This window comes from Hyla sarda, chromosome 2 (genome assembly GCF_029499605.1).
Source record: "Hyla sarda isolate aHylSar1 chromosome 2, aHylSar1.hap1, whole genome shotgun sequence".
Classification (NCBI taxonomy): domain Eukaryota; kingdom Metazoa; phylum Chordata; class Amphibia; order Anura; family Hylidae; genus Hyla; species Hyla sarda.
Genome location: NC_079190.1, coordinates 86,615,885 through 86,622,120, shown reverse-complemented (window position 1 = coordinate 86,622,120; position 6,236 = coordinate 86,615,885).

The window sequence follows — 6,236 nt, the reverse complement described above, 5'->3', positions numbered from 1 at the left end:
GCAAAAAATGATTCCTCATACCGGCCTGTACGCGGAAAAATAAAAAAGTTATAGGGGTTAGAAGATGAGAATTTTTCACATATAAATTTTCCTGCATGTAGTTATGATTTTTTTCCGAAGTGTGACAATATCCAACCTATATAAGTATGGTATCATTTTAACCGTATGGACCTACAGAATAAAGATAAGATGTTATTTTTACCTAAAAATGCACTGCGTAGAAACGGAAGCCCCAAAAAGTAACAACATTTTTTCTTCAATTTTGCCACACAATTAATTTGTTTTCCGTTTTGCCATGGAATTTTGGGTAAAATGACTAATGTCACTGCAAAGTAGAATTGGTGGCGCAAAAAATAAGCCATCATATGGAATTTTATGTGCAAAAATGAAAGCGTTATGATTTTTAGAATGTGATGAGGAAAAAATGAAAATGCAAAAAATGGAAAAACCCTGCATCCTTAAGGGGTTAAAATTATTTTTCGTTAAAGTTGTAGTGAAAATGAAAAATGTTTATTTATTTTTTACTAAAATGCTTGTGTTCTCCCACATTTTTTGTTTTCACAAGGGGTAATAGGAAAAAAGCCCCCATAACTTGTATCCCCAATACTGAGTATGGAAACAGTGGATCCCACCAAATGTGACCCCATTTTGGAAACTACACCCCTCACATAATGTAATAAGGGTGCAGTGAGCATTTACGCCTGTCTAACACCAGTGGGGTGTATATGCTCACTGCACCCCTTATTACATTATGTGAGGGGTACAGTTTCCAAAATGGGGTCACATTACAAACAAATTCTCTCTCCAAAAGCCCAATGGCGCTCCTTCTCTTCTGAGAAGGAGTGCCTACTTTGCATAAATTTGTTGAAAAAACTGTGGGGTCAAAATATTCATGACATCTACAAATGAATTCCTCAGGGACTCTAGTTTTCAAAATGGGGTCCATTATGGGGAATTTAATTGTTCTGGCAGGTGTGCAATGGGGAAGCGTATATAGATCAATTGATATCAAAGTTTATTAACATAAATGCAAGCAAAGACATTTAAAAACATTAAAACACCAAGAGGAGAAAAACTGAAGATGTCCAATGTAATGAACATGCATATCCACCGGGAACACCAATTGGGAAAGAGAACAATGGAGGTCTATGCAGTGTTCAGTGACATAAATATTCTGTAGTGTCAAACGTGCATTTAAACATTTATGGCTAAGGTGCAAGTCTGGAAGAAGTCTGGTGACGAAATGTTGGGTACTAGAGGTCTCTGATTGCTAGCCATTAGGCAAGTTACTTTGTTACTATCATACTAGTTTTGCAATGTCAGTATTATACCGATCCCTATTGTTGCTTATTATAGCACAATGTGATCTGACAAAGTGCTTTTGTATTCTTCTAGCCTTGCACCTTAGCCATAAATGTTTAAATGCACGTTTATTGACACTACGGAATATTTATGTTACTGAACACTGCATAGACCTCCTTTGTTCTCTTTCCCAATTGGTTTTCCCTGTGGATATGCATGTTCATTTCATTGGACATCTTCAATTTTTCTCCTCTCTTGGTGTTTTAATGTTTTTTAAATGTCTTTGCTTGCATTTATGTTAATAAACTTTGATATCAATTGATCTATATACGCTTTTCCTTGCTGTATGCTCCATGTTATTTTTGATTGCGTATGATAGGACTGGGCGGTATACCAGTCCATACTGAATACCCAAATTTTTCCCCTGCACGATATGAATTTTTCCCATACCAGAATACCGGTCGGGCCCCTCCCCCTCAAATTAATGAATTATCAGCCGCAGCGGCTGTCCCCACATCGGGGAAATAATCATCATAATCCTGTGAGCAACCCGCGCTTTAAATTAATGAGATGTCGGCCACGGTGCTATAAATGGTTAAGATGCCGGCCGCGGTTCTATAAATGGTTAAGATGCCGTCTGCGATGCTATAAATGGTTAAGATGCAGTCGCGGCAAGCTGTCACCTCCCCCTGCAAGCGCTAAAAGTCTGGCTTTCAGCGCTTGCATGGGGAGCTGACAGCTTTCCGTTCGCAACTTAAAGGTAAACTGTCAGATATTAAAACAAGCCCTACCTTACCTGGATCCGGTCGGGCGGATCCGGGTAAGGTAGGGCTCAGGTAGTACTTGTGGATAGTGCAGGAGAAAATATCTGACAGTTTGCCTTTAATCGTTTCAAGTGCCGTGGTCGCATCTTATTCATTTAAAGCGCATACGGCCTGCATCTCAACCATTTATAGCGCATGCGGCTGGCATCTTAACCATTTATAGCACAGCAGCCGGCATCTTAACCATTTATAGCGCAGCAGCCGGCATCTTAACCATTTATAGCGCATGCGGCTGGCATCTTAACCATTTATATTGCAGCGGCTGGCATCTCAGAGCAGCGCCAGAGTCACACATGATTAGTTCCCCAGGCAGTAGGAGGAAGGGGGGGGGGGGATACTGTTAAATACTGTGGAACCGTCATAACTTACAAAAATACCGTGATATGCATTTTTGGTCATACCGCCCAGCACTAGCGTATGATCCTTTACCACTGCGATTTTTGTAGGTGTGCAATGGGGCCTGAGATCTTCCCAAGCAAAACTGATACTCTGAAATTCTCTGAGGCTCCTATCGTTTTGGACCCTGCCATGTGTCCAGACTTCGAGTAAGGACCACAACGGGGATATTTCTGATCACAGAAGAAATGGGTTTATAAGTTTTGTGGTGCATTTTGTTATGTTCATGTGCACAGTACAAAATAAATGACTTTAAAGTGACACATTGGTGGAAAAAAAATGCATTTTTCCTTTTTCCACCTTCTTTGCATAAGTTTGCTCCAAAAACTGTGAGGTCCAAATACTCATGACACCCCTGGATGAATTCTTTAGGGGGTCTAATTTTCAAAATGGGGTCATTTTTGGGGGCTTTCATAATTTTAATCATAATGAGCTTTTACAAACGTGGGTTAATGCATGAGAACAAGATGCAATTCAAAATTTAAAAAAATGTTAAAGTTTGAATCTTTTAAAGCATTTAAAAATGTTTGTTATTTTTTTTAAACTGATGCCAAAATAAAGTAAACAAATGGTAACATGTAGCTGATAAAAAAAATGTATAGTATATAAATACTTACGTGATATATAACAGTTGACAGTAGCCAAAAACATTATTTTTTTTTCATATTTCTCGCAAACATTGATATTTTTCGCCAATTTATAAAAATGTTATCACTTTTTTTTTATACACTTAAATTAAGTACAATATGTCACGAAAAAACAATCTCGGAATTGCAAGTGAAAACGTTCCAAAGTTATTACCACATAAAGAGACATGTCAGATTTGAAAAAAAGGCCTTGGTTATTAAAGGGGTACTCCGCTGGAACTGGCAGCTCATGATGTCATAGCCCCGCCCCCTCATGACATCATGCCCCACCCCCTCACTGCAAGTCTATGGGAGGGAGCATGACAGGTGTCCCCTCCCATAGACTTGCAGTGAGGGGGCGGGTCGTGACATCATGAGAGGGGGGGGGGGGGGTCGGGGCTATGACGTCCAGTTATGAAATCCAGTCAGAAAGTCCTTAAAATGGACATAAAAAAATATCATTTATGTCTATGGGATTTTTTGACCATCCTTTAGCATCAGTTATGTCCCGTTTATGACTTAACTCCATTATTTTTGACGGCACAAATAACGGTGCATGCACTAATTTTTGTCCTGTCAAAAATAACGGTGGAATAACGGACGTTAAAATTTTAACATTGAAGTCTATGGCTGACAGATGTTCACAAAGAACATCCGTTAGCGCCCGTTATTTTCACCTTCCATTGTTGCTACTGAGCATGCTCAGTATAGCATCACAAGCAGAAACGGTGCACGATGGAAGAAATAACAGGTGATGACAGATGGAACATGTCCGTTATTTTGACAGAATGCTCGATAAAATAACGGACGTTGGTCATCTGTTATCATCCTTTATCTTCAGTTATTTTGTCTATTTTTTCCATGACCTCTTTTAGCAGAAAAACGGCTGTTAAAATGCAGGAACACGACGGTAGTGTGAAAGAAGCTTAATGAGTTCTCTGAGTTAGGCCCTGTTCACACTATCCTGTGCGAATTATGCATGCAGCAGCCTTCCATTAACCCCTTATGGATCAAGCCCATTTTGGCCTTAAAGGGGTACTCCTGATCGAGGGAGTCCCGCTGCTGGGGACCCCTGTGATCTTGCACGCGGAACCCGGTTTGTAATCAGTCCCCGGAGCGTGTTCGCTCCGGGACTGATTACCACCGACTACAGGGCGGACGGCGTGTGACGTCACGCCCCCGCGTGATGTCACGCTGCGCCCCTCAATGCAAGCCTACAGGAGGGGGAGTGATAGCTGTCACGCCCCCTCCCGTAGGCTTGCATTGAGGGGCGGAGCGTGACATCACAAGGGGGCGGGGACGTGACATCACATGCCGCCTGCCCTGTAGTCGCCGGTAATCAGTCCCAGAGCGAACACGCTCCGGGGACTGATTACAAACGGGGTGCCGCCTGCAAGATCACGGGGGTCCCCAGCGGCGGGACTCCCTCGATCAGGCATTTTATCCCCTATCCTTTGGATAGGGGATAAGATGTCTAAGCACCGGAGAACCCCTTTAAGCACCAGGCCTTGCGTTTTCGCCTTTTAAAATCCATAACTCTTATATTTCCATCCACAGACCCATATGAGGGCTTGTTTTTTGTGTAACCATTTGTACTTTGTAATGACATCGCCCATTTTACCATAAAATGGACGGCAAACCCAAAAAACTATTATTTGTGTGAGGAAATTTAAATGAAAACCGCAATTTTGCTAATTTTGGAGGGTTTCCTTTTCACCCTGTAGACTTTATGGTAAAAATTACGTTTTCGTTATTCTTTGGGTCAATATGATTGAAATGATACCCATGATTATATCCTTTTCTATTATTGTGACGCTTTTATAAAATCTCACTTTTTTTTTCTTTTTCAAACAAAATCAGTATGTTTAACGCCGTTCACATATGGAATCATTAACATTATGTTTTGATAGATCGGACATTTTACGCCCGTGGCGATACCAAATATTTTCTATAATTATTTTTTTTGCGCTTTTTTTTTATAAAATGGGGGAAAAGGTTGATTAAAATTTTTATTGGGGGAGAATTTTAAATTTTTTTTACTTTTATTTTTAACCTATTATGTCCCTATAGGGGATTATCTATAGCAATCATTAGATTGCTAATACGGTTCAGTGATGTGCTAGGCATAGCACTGATCGGTATTAGGCTTCTTTCACACTACAAAATTACTCCGTTTTAAAGATCCGTTTGAAGTTCAGTCTGAAAATCGGCTGTAAAACAGCAGTTACAAAATCCTATATGGCCATTAGAAAATCCCATTGCTTATAGTCTATGGGATTTTTACATTATCCTTTTTAACCCGTTATTAATAACGGTCGTTATTTTGTGACAGAAGATAGTAACGGGAGAAATAGTCCATGCACTATTTCTCCCGGAACCATCTTCCATCACAAAATGGAATTGAGCTGTAATACCACACACAACCTGACAACAGGTGTGGTGCTGTTCATGGAAGAAAATTGCTGTGTTCCTAATCCTAGATAACTGAGCTGTGGACATCCACTTATAAAATACTGAGGTTCAAATGTTACATTTCTGAATAACCTTGAGTATATACAATATATATACAGTGATCCCTTAACTTACAATGACCTCAACATACAAGTTTCAACATACAATGGTTTTTTCTGGACCATTGTAACTTGAAACAAGACTCAACATACAATGTACGGACAGTCCAGATCTGTGAAACGTGTCACTGGCTGGAAGAACTGACCAATCAGAATGGGCATTCACTGGTAAAACACCTGTATTCTAAAGTGCATGCACTGAATTCCTGTCTGGTAGCGCCCCCTACAGTAAAGGGAGGTACTACATGTTCTGTACTACTTTTAACCTATGCCACGGTTAGCTGCTCCTTTGTACACCAAGGGCGGCTCCATTTTACTTTTTTAGGACATTGCGTGTACTGTACAGGTCCCTGAAGAAGCTCCTGTCCTCTACATAGACCACTGTTTCCCAACGAGAGTGCCTCCAGCTGTTGCAAAACTACAACTCCCACAAAAGCTGGAGGCACCCTGGTTGGGAAACACTGACATAGACAGTGATTTACAGCTCCCAGCAGATCTTTCTTAGGGTGCATTCACAC